We start from the raw sequence: 20,130 nt of genomic DNA on the forward strand, positions 1-20,130 counted from the left end.
CTTCCAACGTGCAATACCTCACACTTGTCAGTATTAAACTCTATCTGCCATTTGTCAGCCCATTTTTCCAGCTGGTCCAAGTCCCTCTGCAGGCTCTGAAAACCTTCCTCACTGTCTACTACACCTCCAATCTTTGTATCATCAGCAAACTTGCTGATCCAATTTACCATATTATCATCCAGATCATTGATATAGATGACAAATAACAATGGACCCAGCACTGATCCCTGTGGCACACCACTAGTCACAGGCCTCCACTCAGAGAAGCAATTCTTTACCACCACTCTCTGGCTTCTTCCATCGAGCCAATGTCTAATCCAATTTACCACCTCTCCATGTATACCTAGTGACTGAATTTTCCTAACTAACCTCCCATGCGGGACCTTGTCAAAGGCCTTACTGAAGTCCATGTAGACAATATCCACTGCCTTCCCTTCATCCACTTTCCTGGTAACCTCCTCAAAAAACTCCAACAGATTGGTCAAACATGACCTACCACGCACAAAGCCATGTTGACTCTCCCTAATAAGCCCCTGTCTATCCAAATGCTTGTAGATTCTGTCTCTTAGTATTCCCTCCAATAACTTACCTACTACTGACATTAAACTCACTGGCCTATAATATCCCGGATTACTTTTCGATCCTTTTTTAAACAACGGAACAACATGAGCCACTCTCCAATCCTCCAGCACTTCACCCGTAGACAGCGACATTTTAAATATTTCTGCCAGGACCCCCACAATTTCAACACTAGTCTCCTTCAAGGTCTGAGGGAACACTCTGTCAGGTCCCGGGGATTTATCCACTTTAATTTTCCTCAAGACAGCAAGCATCTCCTCCTTTTCAATCTGTACAGTTTCCATGGTCTCACTACTTGATTCCCTCAATTCCACAGACTTCATGCCAGTTTCCTTAGTAAATACAGACGCAAAAAACCTACTTAAGAACTCCCCCATTTCCTTTGGTTCCGCACAAAGCCGACCACTCTGATCTTCAAGAGGACCAATTTTATCCCTTACAATCCTTTTGCTCTTAATATACTTGTAAAAGCTCTTTGGATTATCCTTCATTTTGACTGCCAAGGCAACCTCATGTCTTCTTTTAGCCCTCCTGATTTCTTTCTTTAGTATTTTCTTGCACTTCTTATACTCCTCAAGCACCTGATTTACCCCGTTTCCTATACATTTCATACAACTCCCTCTTCTTCTTTATCAGAGTTGCAATATCCCTTGAGAACCAAGGATCCTTATTCCTATTCAATTTGCCTTTAATCCTGACAGGAACATACAAACTCTGCACTCTCAAAATTTCCCCTTTGAAGGCTTCCCACCTACCAATCACATCTTTGCCAGAGAACAACCTGTCCCAATCCACGCTTTTTAGATCCTCTCTCATTTCTTCAAATTTGGCCTTCTTCCAGTTTAGAACCTCAACCCTAGGACCAGATCTATCCTTGTCCATGATCAAATTGAAACTAATGGTGTTATGATCACTGGAACCAAAGTGCTCCCCTACACAGACCTCTGTCACTTGCCCTAATTCGTTTCCTAACAGGAGATCCAATATTGCATCCCCTCTAGTTGGTCCCTCTATATATTGATTTAGAAAACTTTCCTGAACACATTTATGTCTTCTGGTATTAGCCATTGCTGCCCTGGGTAAAAGACACTGGTTGTCCACTTGGTGATTCTCCTTCACTTCAAAGGAAAACACCTTAGCTCACTCGACTTTTCCTGATAAGACATGTTCTCTGACCTAGCATCTGCACCCTCTCTAAAGCTTTTATATCCTTCCTGAAGTGAGGCAACCAGAAATGAATGCAATACTCCAAGTTTGCTGCCAAAACCCAAGTAGTTTTCCAACCTGATTTGTGACATTCAAGGATTTTTAAAAATTTGCTCGCTGAAGATTTTGGTCCAGAACCCAAGGGACCAAGAAGGGTAGCTGCTCAGTGGTGGGTTTGAAGAAGCTCACAGATGTGAGTGGACGAGGACTGCAAATTGGCTTTCTGAAGGACAATGGTGAAATTGGTGGATTTTTAACCACACTACAGCTTTGTTCAGATTCCTACTGGCACCTGGGATTGGGTACACCTCCTCTGGATTCTGCCTCTTGCAGTGGGGATGGCTTCACTTCACACAGTAGCAGGTAGCTCAGCGTGGAGCCTGCTTACACAGTATGGGTGTTGCAACACCAGTTCCCACTGAACGAGGTTATGACAAATCGCAAGGAGCTCCAAAATGAGTGCAGACTTGGCTTTTCTGCAGGGACCCAGCGCATGTACACATCATACACCTCTCAATGCTACCATCGAGGAGGAGGAACAGGAGCCTGAAGACACTTCATGTTTTAGGACCAGCCTCTTCCTCTACACCAGTTTTCTGAATGGTCAATGAACCCTGGAACATCTAGACAGCAAAGATGCACACACCAGGATGTTCTTTATTGATTAGAGCTCAGCATTCAACACCATCGTTCCCCTCAAAACTGGTCAATGAGGTCCAAGATGTTGGACTCAAATACCTCCTTGTGCAATTGGATCCTCTATTTGTAGACCCCAGTCAGTTCAGATTGGCAACACCTCCTCCACAATCTCCATCAGCACAAGTGCACTACAAGGCTGTGTGCTTAGCTCCCTGATCCGACTGTGTGGCTACACACTGTGTGCCATATTCCAGTTTGCTGATGACACCACTGTTGTAGGGTGAATCAAAGGTGGTGATGAATTAGCATATAAGAGGGAGATTGAAAATCTAGATGTGTAGTGTAGTAACAACAACCTTTCACTCAATGTCAGCAAGACCAAGGAGCTGGTTATTGATTTCAGGAGAAGGAAACCGGAGCTCCACGAGCCAGTCCTCGTTGGAGGATCAGAGGTGGAGAGGGTCAGCAACTTTCAATTCCTCGGTGCTATTATCTCAGAGGACCTGTCCTGGGCCCAGCACACAAGTGCAACTTAAAGAAAGCACAGCAGTGCCTCTACTTCCTTTGGCGTTAGCAGAGATTTGCCATGACATCAAAAACTGTGACAAACTTCTGCGGATGTGTAGTGGAGAGTATATTGACTGGCTGCATTGAATACCAATGTCCTCGAATGGAAAATACTGCAAAAAGTAGTGGATACGGCCCAGTCCATCATAGGTAAATCCCTCCCAACCCTTAAGCACATAAAACACTGTCGCAGCAGAGCAGCATCCATCGTCGGGGACCCCAACTACCCAGGACATGCTCTCTTCTCACTGCTGCCGTCAGGAGGAAGTTATAAGAGTCTGAAGATTCAAACCACCAGGTTTAGAAACAGTTATTACCCCTCAACCATCAGGTTTTTGAACAAAGGGGATAACTCCACCTGCCCCATCACTGAAATATTCCCACATCCAATGGACTCACTTTCATGGATATTTCATCTCACATTCTCGATATTGTTTATTTATTACCATCATTTCTTTTTGCATTTACAGTTTGTTGTCTTCGGCACTCTGATTGAGAGTCCTAGTTTGGCGATCATTCACTGATTCCGCTATAGTCACTATTCTATAGATTTGCTGAGCCTGCTCACAAAAAAATGAACCTCAGAGTTGTATCTGGTGTCATACATGTTCTCTGATAGTAAAATTTACTTTCAGCTTTGTACAGCATCTATTTTTGTTCACTTTTTGCACTGATTTAATCATAGATATATTTAAAATTAAGTTAGCAATTAAAATTTAAAAAGATTAAAAAAGAGAGCAAAGATAAGAAGCATTGAGGTAGTGCACATGGGTTCACGGTCTGATCAGAAATCTGATTGCAGGGGTATATATCTCTCCCTTCCCTCCTCTCTATTTTTTTCTTTGCTCTCTTTTTGGAGTATATATACACACACACACACATTGTTGTAATTTGTAGGTTTTTTTTATTGTGTACTGTATTGCAATGGGCTGTTGCTGCAAAGCAAGAAATTTCTCGACGTATGCCGGTGATATCAACCCCTGAATCTGCTTTTGACACATAGATGCTCACTTAACCATCAGCACACACGGGCACACTGCATTTACCAAACAGCCAGTCTAGTCCTGGCCAACTTGTATGTTCACCCTGTGACCGTGTGGGTTTCCTCTGGGTGCTCCAGTTTCCTCCCACAGTCCAAAGTCGTACAGGTTAGCGTTAGTGGGCTGTGGGGCGTGTTACGTCGCTGCCGGAAGCGTAGCGCCATTTCCGGTTGCTCAGCACAATCCTCTCTGATTTGATTTGACACACCATGGTGCCATTTTGACGTACGGGTGATAGATAAAGCTAATCTCTCTATTTAACTATTCCAGAGTTGGCCTAAGAGTTTAGATTACCAGTGTGGTATCAGAACCAATTCAACCCAATCTGACCTATGCAAACGGCCCAGATGTTCCACAATTGCTTCAAGAAAGCTGCCCAGTGCAGAGGGAGACAATAGACGCCGGTGTGCCTACCCTCCGCTTTGTTAAAATCCTGTGTAATCCTAGTTTGCCAATTTACCACAAATCCCGTAGACCGACAGCCAGTGTGCTGCTTTCATTACTCCTGGTCACTTTCAAAGAGGACTGAAGGACAGAAAACATCAAATGAAACCGAGCTGTAACCTGGAAACTATCCAGGTGGTCTTGGGAGTAGGTAAAGCACTGCTCATTAGAATGCTGAATTTTTGCCAGCATGCAACAAAAACATCTGGAGGGACTCGACGCAAGAGAAAATGTATCTTTTGTTCCCCTGCCACAGTCCTTTTATTCACTCGCTTTGAAGTTAGCACCATGGGAGCTTGATTGGGGGGGTGGGGGTGGGGGTAGCGAGCGAGGGGGAAGAGGCCTAACAGCTGAGGAACATGTGTCAAAAGCAACCACAACATGAAGCTGGACAAAAGACTGAAACTGCACAAGAAAGGGAAAACATAACAACACAAAACAGAGACTCAGCTTAATCTCATGTCCCTCCAGAGTGCCTATAACAAAAGATCAAATTCACAGCGAGAGACAGACGCAGACACAGAGAGAGACAGAGTTTTTCCCGTCAAGAATGAATGTATTTTTCTCTTTTGCATTGGCCTGAAGAAAAAATATAGACCACTGGCAATAAATGTCAGAAGGATGCAAGTGTCATTTCAGCCAGCAGCTATGTCTAAGAGGTTAAGCCTTGGAGAAATCAGTGAGCTGAGTTCAATCCCAATCTCAGAAATTCCAACTTTAGACTGACACATCATGCTGCACGGTCAGCAAAGTCAGCTTTGAGCTGAGAGGTCAAATCTAAGCCCTCTCGTGTGGATCTGACTGACAGCCGCCTGGGTCAGCACAAATTCCTCAATCTACTTCACTAAAACAGAGTTCCTGGCCATTTTCACATGCACTTCATGGGATCACACTCTACAGAATGTCTTGCAGAGTCCAGCGATAACTACACTCCAAAAGGCAAGACTTTTCTAAACTGAAGAGAAATTTGGATGGATAGTAGGGATATGGAGGGCTACGGTCCTGGTGCAGGCCGCTGGGAGTAAGCAGTTTAAATGGCTTCACCATAGAACTAGATGGCCCAAATGGTCTGTTTCTGTGTTGTACCTTTCCATGACTCAATAACTATGCTAAATTTTGAGATGTCCTGAGAGTGCAAGAAACAAATAATACAGGTCTCTGGCTCCCCACTGTCATTTTTAAATTTTGTTTAGTAGTTGCTAATTTAAATTTACTTTTTGACAAATTTCAGATCCCCTGCTGCAAACCATGTAATTAATCCAGGGATCGGCAACTTAAAGGTCTAATTACCAAGTTCATTGGTATTTCCACTGTCACTCTACAAAGATTCAGTTTCTACTATTTTGTAATGTTGTTGGACAACTGACAACATTCGGGCTTTGCATGAGAACCCAAAAACTAAAACAGAAATGAAAGATGTTGGAAACACACAACAGGCCAGGCAGCAACTGTGGAATGAGAGAAAAAGTCAAGTTGAAGATCCACCAATCAATAAGATCATGGCTGATCTCGGCAATCCAAGAATCCTATCCACCCTTAATTACGTTCAATGACTTCACAGCCTCTTCTTACACTATTTTAAACATACATTGCGCTGAGGACAGAAATTCCTCAACTCATCTCTACACCAGCAAAACATCTTCACAGAATCTATTAAGTTTCAATAAGATTACCTCCCGCAGATCTAGAATCCAAAAAGGAAAGGCCCAGCCTTTCCTCAGAGTACCTCATTCACAAGTAACCTAGTGAAGCCATTGTTACATGATCCAAAGAAAAACAAATTCCTTCCTCAAATAAGACAAAAACTGTTCTGCAGGGTTAAGCTCACCACAGCATATTATCTATATGTCTCGAATCCTTACTATGTACCACACCCCCTTGACATTAAGGCAAATATCCCATTTGCATGCTAACTTTGTGTTTCTTACATGAAGACACTCACATCCCTCCAAATATTAGTACTTATTCCTCATTATTTATGAATTTGCTTTACTACACTTCCTACCAAAGTAGATAGACCCCCATTATGTTCCATGCCCCAGTTTTTGGGCTAGTCATTCAACCTGTCTCTGCCTCTTACTGTCACAGTGGATCTCCTTGCTATTTACTTTTCCCAATGGATTACACATCATCAGAAAACTTAAATGCAAAATGGTCTCTTCACCCAAATTATTAACAGAGATTGTAAATGGTTGAAGTTGCAGCATTAATCTCAAAAGAGCCCAGCTCATTCATTAAAAATTACCCTCTGATACCCACCGCACACCTTGTGTCGGTTAACCAGGGGTGTTTGTACAAGGTAACTTTACCCTCAACACCATGAGTTCTTATGCTCTTCAATACTTCTGCACCTTACTGTATGCTTTAACAAGTTCAGTTATACTGGTTTCCCCTACTGGTTACACTCTCAAAACATGCTAGGGAACTCGGTAAACCTTGTTCTCCTTTCATAAACCATTCTGACTATCTAACCACCACGATCATTTTCTAAGTTTTCTATTACTCAATAATGCTAACCAGCATTTCTACTGACTGATAAGTTGTTTTTTTTACTGTCACATGTACTGAGGACAAAGAAAAATAATTTGTTTTGCATGTCATCCATACAAATTATTTTATCACATCAGGGCATTGTGTTAGTACAAGATAAAACAAAAACAGAATGCAAAATAAAAGTTCAAAGTACATTAGTCATTAATGTGTAAATTATACAACCTTGAGATTCAGCTGCTTACAAGCAGCTACAAAAACAAGTAATCTGAAAGAACCCAATCTAAAAAGAGACAAACACCCAATGCAGAGAGAGGGGGGAGAAAACAAATAATGCAAACAATAAAGCAAGCATCCACCTCCAGAACAAAATTGAGTGCGTAAACCTGCAGCAGTCAGAGAAGGGCCACAGCCTCAGTTCATCACACAGCGTGGCAAATCGCCGCAAAGCTCAGACGCAGGCCTGGAGCACGACACAGCCTCAACGCCAAAGACAGCGGAGTAAAATGTCACGGAGCAGAACTGGCCCAGACACTCTGCTTTTTCAGTCCATCTGGCCAGCATTTAAATTGTTCAAGCACTGGGTCATCCCCCAGACCAGGATCCGGGCGCCATCGCAGTGATACGCTCTGGACTGGCCTGTTCTCGACCTTTCCAAACCAGCCTGGCACTTACACGGATCCAACCTCACTCCCGGTTTAGGTGGACAGGCTCTGAAACAACTCCGCTCCAACGTTTCCCTGCTCCACTTTCTCCAGCTCAGTTTCTGACTCAGATTTTGTCTCCACCTCACTCCAGCTACTCGAACTCTTGACCAGACTCCAACGCCATCTTGCACCCACACCCCTCAACCCTCAGATTAGCCTCTCCTTCGCTCACCTCTTTATTGCTTGTGGTGATCATTCACAACTTTCCACATAAAAAGTGTTTATTAATAGAGTAGTTAGTCATATTTCTTACTTTGAACACCACCAGTAAACTGTTGCCAGCTTCAGTAGCGCCATCTTAAACCGTGAAGTGTTACAGTTACAGGGAAGAGCGTTAGAGGCAGACAATAAAGATGCAAAGCCTAAACAAGGTAGAATGTGAAGTCAAGCCCACCTAATAGTCTTGTAACATTGAGACAGAAGTTGTGCTTGAGCCTGGCTTTTGGGCTTTTGTATCTTCTGCCCAGTGGGAAGAAATGAGATCGTCTGGGATGAGTGGGGCCTTTGCTGAGACCAACAGTGTGATCCAACAGCCAGGAAGGCCGTTCTACAATGATTAGTTGAGAGCCAGGGGCATGACAAGGCATCAAAGTAGTCATGGTGATCCACGGCAATCAAGGAAGGCACCATTTGTGATGACTACTCGTTGGCCAAATCAAAGGCGATGACGAATCAGGAGGGAGATTGAAAGCCTGGCCAAGCAGTGCTGCCATAACGACCACCTCTCACTCAATGTCAGCAAGGCCAAGGAGCTGGTTGCAGGAGGAGGAAGCTTAGGAGGGATAATGGTGCCTAACGGCGGTGACTCCTTTGTTTGCATCTTTGGAAACAGCTCTATTTCTACCTTTAATATCTTTATTTTACCCTTTCAGGGTTCTTTTGAAGACCCTGACCTGGAGTTACACGCTGACTTCGGTTCTTTGCGGGAATGGGACCCATTCTCGGGGTTCCACCACTGGCCAATATTCGACATGCCAAGGGTTTGGCCTGAGAGTCTCACTCACGTTTGGAAGTCTAAGATCTCGGGGCTCTGGGGACAGGCGGATCGAGGGTCGGTGGCACGGCTGGAGACTCGTGGGTCATCGGGGAGGCTGGAAAATCTTTCGCTGTGGGCCCGAGGACGCGAGGTCTTTGCGATCTTCAGACACTGCGCTCAGAAAAAGTGACAAAACGGACTTATAACATCGTAAACCAGCGGGTTGTTGTTATGTCTCCCACTCACTGTGAAAATGGGGGGGGGGGGGGGAGAAACGCCTCCCTCTCCCTTGCCGGAGAGAGAGGGAACCTGTGGTTTGTCCAATGTCAGATGAAATGCGAAGCCTTTGGGGTAACTTTGGTCTGTGTCTTTGCTATCGCTCAGCTCACACTTGTGCTCGGTAGCGGGTGCGCTTTTTGTTTTGCCGCTGGGCAGAGGGGGGATCGTTGCTCCCCGCCGCTTATGCGTGGGAGGGGCGAACTGGGAGGGGACTTTGGAGTTCTCATGTTTAACTGTTCATTCTTTGGGGCACTTCTCTGTTTTCTTGGATGTTTGCAAAGAAAAAGCATTTCAGAATGTATATTGTATACATTTGTCCAACATTAAATTTGACCTTTGAAGTGGCAGAGAGGATCAGAAACATTAAATTCCTTGGTGTCATAATTTCAGAGAATCTGTCCTGGGTCCACAATGTAGGTGTCATTACAAAGAAAGCACGCAGTGCCTCTACTTTCTTAGAAGTTCGCTGAGATTCAGCATGTCATCTAAAACTTTGACAAACCTCTACAGATGTGCGGTGGAGAGAATTTTGACTGGTTGCAACACAATGCCCTTGAACGGAATAGCTTACAGAAAGTAGTGGACACAGCCCAGTCCATCCCAGGTAAAGCCCTCCCCACTACTGATTTGCACACCCACACGAAAGCAGCATCCATCATCAGGGGCACCCATCACCCAGGACAGCTCTCTTCTCATTGCTGTCATCAGTAAGGAGGTACAGGAGCCTCAAAACCAATGCCACCAGGTTCAGGAATACTTACTACTCCTCAATCATCAAGGATAACTTCACTCACCCCATCACTAAACTGTTCCCACAACCCATGGACTCACTTTCAAGGACTCTTTCTCATGTTTTTATATTTATTATTATTTTTTCACTACTTGTATACTGTTTTCTTTTCATTGATGCTGCCTGATCTACTGATTATTTCCAGTATTTTGTTTTTGTTTCAGAAACATCTTGCTTTGCAACATATATTTACCACTGCTGGCATGTACCTTTTAATCCCTAACAGCGTCCACTGGACCAAAGTTTATTTTTGCCACTCTTTCTACACATTTGTCCTGTATGTTTTTATATCTGATGCTAGATTTTATATATTTTGCTGACGACCGAGGCCCAAGTGATGAACCGGTCCAGACGTCGATGACCAATGTGATGACTGGGCTGGTGTCCCGGGTCTATGAATTTCTGCAAGTCCACTAGGGTACTTGAAGGGTCAATGTCTCCCGTGTGTCCAAATCTGAATCAGCGCCCGCTGGAGGCTGTTGGCTAAAGATGGCCCGCTTTGGGGTTAGAGGACTGCCTAGGGGCACGGTTGGATCGTGAGAACAGGGCTTGATTTGCTGATGTTGTTTTGTTGTTGGTTGTGTTCTGTGTTGTTCTGCCGAGCATTGTCGGCATGTAATGTTGGGACCGAGATGCGCACTGACACTTGTGGTTTGCCCCTAGCACACCCTCGGGTGTGCTGATTGTTAATGCAAATGACACAGTACACTGCATGCTTTGATGTAACACCTGATAAATAAACTTGAATCTTAATATCCTTTGTTGGTTTCTAATATTCAGATCAACTACATTCTTTATAATTTTAATAAGACTTTCCTACTTCATTAGCCATACTTTTCAGTAGCATTATTCCTCAGAGAATTGCACACACAGCAAAAATTATTGAAGATATTTAAATACCTACCATGCTTCCTTAAGCTTGTTATAGCTGGAGGTGGTAAATGGGGACAAGCTCTCATTCACTACCAATTAATTGCTCCCAATAGCGTGCACCTCAAATAGGCTCTGTCAAACCAAGTCTAGCTCCTGGCCTTCACGTGTGGCTTAGCTATTACTGACAGAAGGGGCAAAGGCAGGTTATTGCCACCTGAAAACCAGTTACCTTGGGCAGATGGGCTCATTAGCCATGGTTGGCAGCTCATCTAGGAGAGGGAAAATTCTGATCTCAAACCTCCACTGCCTTGTAGCTATACCCACTCATGGGGAAGGCTTCAGAAGTAAGCCCCGAGGGAAAAATCTGGAGCTGGAGTCGTCAAGGCAGTCCATTGAGTTCAATGCTGACTGGCAACTCCTGCAACGCTGCTGGTAACAACTGCTGAACCCATAGTCACTGCTGTTCCTACGGGTTCAGCAGTTGCGTGGAGTGGGGGAGCTTGCTACATGGGCAACAGCTTACTCTCCATATCATACTCCCCAGGCTTTCGTATCTAGACTGCTGGGGCACAACATCCATGGTCGACCCTGACCAACGGAGACCTCAGACTATTTCTGCCATTAGAATCCAATTAGATAATCTACTACATCTAATTCACCCCTTCTTAATTGCCTTAATTTGAGGTGCTAGTTTAGACTTGATTTTGTCATTCTCAAACTGAATGTGAAATTCTACAAGGACCATTCTTCTCCAGAGGATCTTTCACCATGAAGTACCTTAGTAAAGCCCATCTCATTACACATGACCTGGTCTAAATTAGCCTATCCCCTGATCTTTCTGTTGTGTCACACCTGTTACTGCTGCAAGTGAGCCCTTAGTGGGATTATCTATCAGCGTTGCCAGGCCCTGACAAGATAAGCCATAAACATATGGTTCAACTGTATTAACCCTATAAAGACCAATTTTGTTGCACCATTTTCTGAATCCATTTTGTTCTACTGTCCCAAAAGAAAGTGAATGGGGGGGCGGGGTAATAAAATGGGAAATGTTTGATGCAAGTATTGCTTAGCCAAGAAAGGGTTCATAAATTCTTAGCCACAGCCAGTTACCCAGCAACATCTGTACCACCAAGGTTAGAGGCTTGGAGTTGATTTGATCTTAGACTTACTAACTGTGCTCATGTTTACCAAGTAACTCAAAACTAATTTTGGTGCGAATAATAGCTACACTGGTTTGATCTCCAGGGGTCTCAGCTTAACTTAACTCATCTAACCCAATTAGAATCACCACAGTAGTGTAACGGTTAGCATGGTGCAATTACAGCTCAGGGCATTGGAGTTCAGAGTTCAATCCCAGCATCCTCGGTAAGGAGTCTCTGTCCATCCTCCCTGTGGAATGCTTGATTTCCTCCAGTTTCCAACCACAGCCCAAAGATGTACCGGGTAGGTTAATTGGTTATTATAAATTGTCCCGTGATTAGGTTAGGGGTGAATCGAGGATGTTGGGGGGCTTGAAAGGGTTGGAAGGGTCTATTACATGCTGTATCTATGAGATAACAGTTCCATCAGCTTAAGGTGATTCTCTTGACATCTCCTGGATTTGAGACTTCATAAATAAATTTTAAAAGTTGACAAAATGTGGTGAATGCAGCCCAGTCCATCGCAGGCAAAGCCCTCCTCCACCATGGAGCGCATTTACAAGCAGCACTGCCACAAGGACGCAGCACCCACCCTCAAGGCTGTGCTGTCATCTCACTGCTACCATCGGGCAGGAGATACAGGAACCTTAAATCCCACACCAGCACGTTATCACCTTACAATCATCAGGCTCCTCAAACAGTGGGGATAGCTTCACTCACCTCAACTCTGAACTGACTCCACAACCCACCCACTCACTTTCAAGGACTCTACGCCTCAGTTTTACTGATTAACTTTTTCCCCTTTTGTACATTGGCCGTTCTCCAGTCTTTGTTTACGTGTGGTTATTCATAAATGCTATTGTATTTCTTTATTTTCCTGTAAATACCTGCAAGAAAATGAATCTCAAGGTATATATGGTAACATGGACGTTGATAATTTAAATTTAATTTGAATTTTGACTTATTTAGCCCAATTTCTAGTTTTCTTCACAACCTATCAAACCTTTGCACAATCCTCAATCTACCAGCCAACCTTTCATTATGATAAAGTACTCATGGCCAATATTCAAGGTACAGGGGAAAGAACAAAAATGAGGCAAATTGGTTCATCTAAGTACGTCACACCCAACCCCATAGAGATATGAAACACAAATATCTGAGCGTCACTTTCCTCAGAGCTCAAGTCAAAACTACAATAATCCTGTTACCCCAAAATAAACATCCGGGGTAAAATAGAAAGCTTTTGCAAGCCTAAGTATTGATGCATAAAAATAAACAACAGGTTGCACAGCTGGCAGGACTGCGGGTTCACAGCTTCAGTGACCCAAGTACAATCCTGACCTCGGGCACTGTGTGGAATTTGCATGTTCTTCCTATGACCACATGGATTTCCCTCAAGGTGCTCCAACTGCCTCCCATATGCTAAAGATGCACAGATTGACAGGTGAACTCGCCACTGGGCGAGGATAGGATTATATGAAGAGAAAGGGTGTGTGATAGTCAGTACTGATTCAGGGGGTGGAAGGCTTTGTTGTCATGCTGTATCTCCTTATTAGTCCATGGAAATGAAATTCAACTAGTGAATAAATCTGGATCATTATCATGACAAGTCCAAAAAGGGCAGAGTCTTAAAGTTCTCTCTCATCACCTACCACACCCTCTAAACATGACACTTGTTCCAATGCCCCCCCCCCGCCAATTTAGTTCAGTGCTTCAAGTTCCAGGCCGTTAACATCTCAGATCTGTCCTAGGCCCAACACATTGATGCAGCCTCGATGAAAGCATGTCAACCAGCTACACTTCATTAGGAGTTTGAGGAGATCTGGAACGAAAGTGGACTCCAGCAAATTTCTACAGACATACTGTGGAGAGCATTCTGACTGGTTGCATATCTGGGGGCTCCAATGCACAGGATGGAAAGAGATGGCAAAGGGTTCTGGACTCAGACAACTCCATCACTGGCACAACCCACCCACCCCCCCCCCCACCACCACCAAGGACACCTTCAAAAGGCAGTGGCTCAAGAAGGTGACATCCATCATTAAAGACCCTCACAATCTTCTCATTGCTACCATCAGGGAGGAGGTCCAGGAGGCTGAAGACTCAGACTCAACATTTCAGGAACAGCTTCTTCCCTCGGCCAGTAGATTTCTGAAAGGTCCTCCCTCACTCTTTTTGCACTATTTAATGTTTACAACTTTCAGTAATTTTTATGCCAACAGTAAAACGGATGGGAATTTGATTCCTGACGCTGTCCGTAAGGGATTTGTACGTTCTTTCCGTGGCCACGTGGGTTTCCTGCAGGTGCTCCGGACTTCTCCCACGTTCCAAAGACACACAGTTAGGATTAGCAGGCTGTGAGCACGTGATGTTGGCGCAGGAAATGAGGCAACATTTGCGGGTTGTCCAGCACAATCCCCAGATTTGACTTGACACAAACAACACATTTCACTGTACGTTTCCATGCACATGTGACAAACAAAGCTAATCTATACAAGTTGCTCCTTCTTGGGCTCGCAGCTGATGAAATGGAACAGAACAGGTCTACTTTGTTTCGATCGCTAACTCCTCTCCTTGGAAAGTATAATGCTTTGCTTGTTTTCTTCAGGGGAAGATAACAGACCCTCTCTCTCTCAGCTACTGATTCACACCCTGGGTGCAATTACCACTGCATTTCCACCACTGGAGTGCCCATGACAACAGCTGCACAGGCAGTTCAACCAGTCTGTGCTTCTCGGCATTTCGAAGACACGATTATAACTTCTGTTGATCCTAACTTGGTTTCTCTTGGTAAATGATCGCACACAACTTCTATATGCACCAGACACCCCACAGATATTCTGGCAACACAGGGGACCCTGGGGTAATATTTCTAGCCCTAACCCCACACCAGCCCACAAGCAGAGGGTGTTTGGAGTCTGCTGTGTGAAGAGGTGAAGACTGACACTCCCACAGCATGTTACAGCTGGAGCATTGTGTGAAGATCCAGTCGCCTAGCTAAAGGAAGAGAAAAGATTCAGCAGAAAGTCATTTCCATTGGAAGGCTTGAGTTATCAGGAGAGATCGGACAGTCTGCTACTTTTTTTTTCCAGAAGCAAATGAGGCTGAGGGGCAACCTTATGGAGGTATGTTAAAATTATAAGGGCCATTGATAGGGTAAATCATCAGTCTTTTCCTCAGGGTAGGGAGTCAAAAGGGAGAGAACCCAGGATTAAGGTGAGAGGAGAAATATTTAAAGGGGACCTGAGGAACAATTTCATCCACAGAGCGTGGTGAGTATATCCAACGAGTTGACAGAGGCTAGTAAAGATGAGTATAACTACAATTTCTAAAGAAGTATTTAGGCAGGTACATAGATAGACAAGGTTTAGAGGGATATGGGCCAAGCACAAACAGGAAGATGGTACAAATAGGCACTTCAGTCAGCAAGGGTGAAGGTGAAAGTACTTGTTTCTGTGCTAGAAAACTATGAGCACCAGCTTCTCCACCATCAAGGGCATGTCCTCGAGAAGATGATATCCATCTTTAACTATCCTCACAATCCAGGACGTGCCCTCTTCTCATTGCTACTATCAGGGAGGAGATACAGGAGCCTGAAGATGCACCCTCAACATTTTGGGAACAGCTTCTTCCCCTCGGCCATCAGAATGGACCATGAAACCCACCAGCACTACCTCACTGAGTGCACTGCTTTACTATATAGCTTCGCACTGAGCTATCTGTATCTTATTGCAACATACCAACTTTTTCATCTACTGCTGCCTCACCATAATGAATGATTCTGATTCAGAACAAACATTTTACGGAGCTAGATAAGTACTTGAGTCACCAAAGGGACCGAACGCTAAGATTCTAAGTGGCTGCCACGTTAGCTACACTGCAAGCGGGTCAGTGGTTACTAATAGAATGCAACTATCGCCCCCCCCCGCACCCCGAAAATCCATGGCAATGACGGTGGGGGTGTTTATTGCGCAGCAGAGCCCGCTATTCAAGTGACAACGCGGAGCCGCCTACCGCACCAGGACACGACCGGAACTGTCAATCAAGCCCCCCCTGCCAGAGCTGTCAATTAAGACACCCCCCCCCCGGACAGACGTGTCAATCAATCCTCCCAAATCCCCGGCCGGAACTGCCAAATCAACCCCCCCCCCCCCGGAGAAGTCAATCAAGCCCCCGTAACTCCGTGTACAGGAGCAGCTTCGCCCCGGGGCGCCGCTGCCCTCCCACCTGTTGGCCTGGAGTTACGGCAGCAACGCATGGGCAGCCGTGGGGGTCGCTCAGTAAACTTGCGTCCAACTTACGGGGGCTGGTCCGAAAGACGAGCTGGTGGTGCTGGAGGTGGGGGGGCTCCGAACAGCCCTTATCGCTCTGCAGAAGGGCGCACGGCCTCAACCCCCTTTCCCTGTCTAGCCCAGGCTGCTGCCACTTGGCGACCCAACTCTTCGCTCGGCTCCCTGCGGCAGGACTGTACTGCAAACTCGCAATCCGCCCGCCGGCCCAGCCCTCCCCGCGAGCATGCCGGGATCCCTTAAAGAGCTCTCGCACCGCACCGCACCGCACCGCCCCGCTCGGGGTCAGGACGGCTGAGGTCCTGGCAGGGATTGCTCAGCGTTTAGAGCTGGTTCTCAAACCCAGGGAGGTTCACCTACCCACGGGGCAGGGCGTGCATCAAACCCTGCTTACACCCAGGGAGGTTCAGCTACCCACGGGACAGGGCGTGCATCAAACCCTGCTTACACCCAGGGAGGTTCACCTACCCACGGGGCAGGGCGTGCATCAAACCCTGCTTACACCCAGGGAGGTTCAGCTACCCACGGGACAGGGCGTGCATCAAACCCTGCTTACACCCAGGGAGGTTCAGCTACCCACGGGACAGGGCGTGCATCAAACCCTGCTTACACCCAGGGAGGTTCACCTACCCACGGGGCAGGGCGTGCATCAAACCCTGCTTACACCCAGGGAGGTTCAGCTACCCACGGGACAGGGCGTGCATCAAACCCTGCTTACACCCAGGGAGGTTCAGCTACCCACGGGACAGGGCATGCATCAAACCCTGCTTACACCCAGGGAGGTTCAGCTACCCACGGGACAGGGCGTGTACCAAACCCTGATTTCTGGATTTCCACCCCATCCCACCCCCAACAGTGTGAGCACCCCGAAAATAGCATCTGGCCCCCGGGACAGTGAGCGCATCGCCGAGATGCAGAATCTTCTCCCGGAGAGAGTGTACACTGCTGGAGATGCGTCTCCCCCGGGTCTGTGTGTGTGTGTCTCTCTCTCTCTCTACAAGGGGTTGAATCTCCCCGCCCCTCATCGCCAGGATAGCCTGGGCACCCCCAGAAAGTGACATCTCCTGCCAGGATGGTGTGTGCACCGGCTGGGAAGTTACGCCTGCCCCCGGGACAGTGTGTGTGCATCGCCGGCGAACTGCATCACTTCCTCGGAACGATGTGCGCACCTCCCGGGGACAGTGTGTGCGCCTGACCCTGGGACGATGTGTACTGGTGCGGGGTGTGGAGGCAGCTAGCAGCGCGAAACCCATACACCCCGAGAAGCTCGGTTTCGGGATTCGTGCCGCCCGTGCTGTTAAAACACTGTGAGGTGATACGCCGATTTGGGGGGGTATTTATGAGGTCACCGTTCTCATTGTCCCCGATGTAAGCGTGGCTGCACAGGACACAGGCAAATCGACAGGGACACCACGGGCTGTAACGTGTGGAAGATGCCCAGTCGTGGTTGCACAAACAGATTGCAGCCTATGCAGAGACAAACAGAACGGCACACCCAGACTGGGCAATAGACAGAAACACATATCGCAGGGACATGGGCATTGCATTCATACAAGTCAAAGTAAATTTACTATCTAAGTACTTGCATATCACCATACGTTTTACAAAGTAGATTCATTTTCTTGCAGGCATTTACAGGAGAGAAAATCAATAGAATTTATGAAATTTACATAAACAAATACTGACAAACAACCAATGTGCAAAAGAAGACAAATAGTGCAAAAATAAATATATAAATAATACTAAGAATGTGAGTTGTAGAGTGAGTGTAGGTTGTGGAATCAGTTCAGAGTTGTGGTGAGTGCAGTTATCCACACTGGTTCAGGAGCTTGATGGTTGTAGTGTAATAACTGTGTAGGAACCCAGTGGTGTGGGACTGAAAGGCTCCTGTATCTCCAGATGGTAGTAGCAAGAAGAGAACATGGCCTGGATGGAGGGGGTCCTTGATGATGGATGGTGCTGTCTTGTGGCAGTGGTCCTTGTCGATGTGCTCAGTGGTGGGGAGTGATGGACTGAGCCGTCTCCACCACTTTCTGCAGACATTTCCATTCCTGGGTATTAGTGTCTCCTTACTACAACCAGGTCACTCTCCCATCTGCAGAAGTTTGTTAAAGGTTTAGATTACAAGTTGAATCTACACAAACTCCTGAGAAAGCAGAAGTGCTATCATGCCTTCTTTTTAATACACTTACGTTCCAGAGCCAGGACAGATCTTTGGGTATGATAACCTCCCCATCTCTAATTCCATAATGAGGATTGGCTCTTGGATCTCCAGCTCTTCCCCCTGTGGTCAATAATCAGCTCTTTGATTATGCTGACATTGAGTGAGAGGTTGTTGTTGGGCACCTTTCAAACAGATTTTCAACCTCCCTCCTATATGCTAATTCATCACCACCTTAAAATCAGACAACAACAATGCTATTGTCAGCATTGGAGCTGTACTTTGCTGTCATACCAGCAAATGTCTGTGTTCCTAATACTCTGTGTAATATCTGATACAGAAGAAAAGACCAATGCATCATATTTCCATTAATGGATGAACATTTTGCACATAGACATAAAAACTGGAATACAGATAAATGATTACACCTGACATTCACATTCGAAGACACTAGCACTTCACTTAGTAAAAACTTGGTAATAAATTATATAAATGCACAACCATTGTGCAAGTGTAAATAAGGAGCACACATAATCTCTCACTTATAATCACAAACAAATCAGAAGCATATAAATATTGGCAAACACATAGTGCAGAAAGATGGGAACACAAACATACACATTGATATATCATGCACATACACTCAGTGGCCACTGGGCAATTATATCAACTTTGCTTCCAACTTCTACCTCGCCCTCAAATTCACTCGGTCCACTTCTGAAACCCTTTTCCCCTTTCTCGATTTTTCTGTCTTCAGAAATGGAGACAGACTGTCAACTGATTTCTTTTATAAACCCACTGACTCTCACAGTTATCTTGACTATACTTTCACCCAGTCACTTGTAAAAATGTCATTCCCTTTCTCAGTTCTTGTGTCTCCGCTGCATCTGCTCTCAGGATAAGGTTTTCCAGAGCATCAGTAATGTCCTCCTTCTTCCTTCTCCACCATTGAAGCTGCCCTCACCTGCATCTCGTCCATTTCCCAGACATCCATCCTCATTCTATCTTCCCGCTGCCTAAATAGGGATAGAATTCCTCTTGTCCTCACCTACCACCACGTGAGCCTCCGCATGCAGCACATCATCCTCCACGTCTTCCGGCTAGGTGTGAGGAGGTTAGTTCACAACAGAGGGATGGGAACCAGTGCAGAGAGACAGAGGGGTGTAAAGTGAGCTTAGAAGCAAAAAGTACAAAGGGGAAAAGTAAAAGTGGCAGGCCGACAAATCCAGGGCAAGCATTAAAAAGGGCTAAGAGAGTTGTAAAAGAGCGCCTGAAGGCTTTATGTGTCAATGCAAGGAGCATTCGTAATAAGGTGGATGAATTGAAAGTGCAGATTGTTATTAATGATTATGATATAGTTGGGATCACAGAGACATGGCTCCAGGGTGACCAGGGATGGGAGCTCAACGTTCAGGGATATTCAATATTCAGGAGGGATAGACATGAAGGAAGGGGAGGTGGGGTGGCGTTGCTGGTTAAAAAAGAGATTAACGCAATAGAAAGGAAGGACATAAGCCGGGAAGATGTGGAATCGATATGGGTAGAGCTGCGTAACACTAAGGGGCAGAAGACGCTGGTGGGAGTTGTGTACAGGCCACCTAACAGTAGTAGTGAGGTCGGAGATGGTATTAAACAGGAAATTAGAAATGTGTGCAATAAAGGAACAGCAGTTATAATGGGTGACTTCAATCTACATGTAGACTGGGTGAACCAAATTGGTAAAGGTGCTGAGGAAGAGGATTTCTTGGAATGTATGCGGGATGGTTTTTTGAACCAACATGTCGAGGAACCGACTAGAGAGCAGGCTATTCTGGACTGGGTTTTGAGCAATGAGGAAGGGTTAATTAGCGATCTTGTCGTGAGAGGCCCCTTGGGTAAGAGTGACCATAATATGGTGGAATTCTTCATTAACATGGAGAGTGACGTAGTTAATTCAGAAACAAAGGTTCTG

At 45.7% G+C, this 20,130-nt stretch overlaps 1 protein-coding gene across 2 annotated transcripts in view; it reads right to left on the minus strand.

Annotated features, from left to right (window-relative positions):
• rassf8b (Ras association domain family member 8b) overlaps positions 1-16,217 on the minus strand; it is a 133,762-nt gene extending 117,545 nt beyond the window's left edge. For both annotated transcript variants that reach the window (XM_063072314.1, XM_063072311.1), the window contains exon 1: positions 16,031-16,217. The gene's annotated coding sequence lies outside the window, so the exon portion shown is untranslated. The remainder of the gene's footprint in view (positions 1-16,030) is intronic.
• Between the last annotated feature and the right edge of the window lie 3,913 nt (positions 16,218-20,130).

This window comes from Mobula hypostoma, chromosome 20 (genome assembly GCF_963921235.1).
Source record: "Mobula hypostoma chromosome 20, sMobHyp1.1, whole genome shotgun sequence".
Lineage (NCBI taxonomy): Eukaryota > Metazoa > Chordata > Chondrichthyes > Myliobatiformes > Myliobatidae > Mobula > Mobula hypostoma.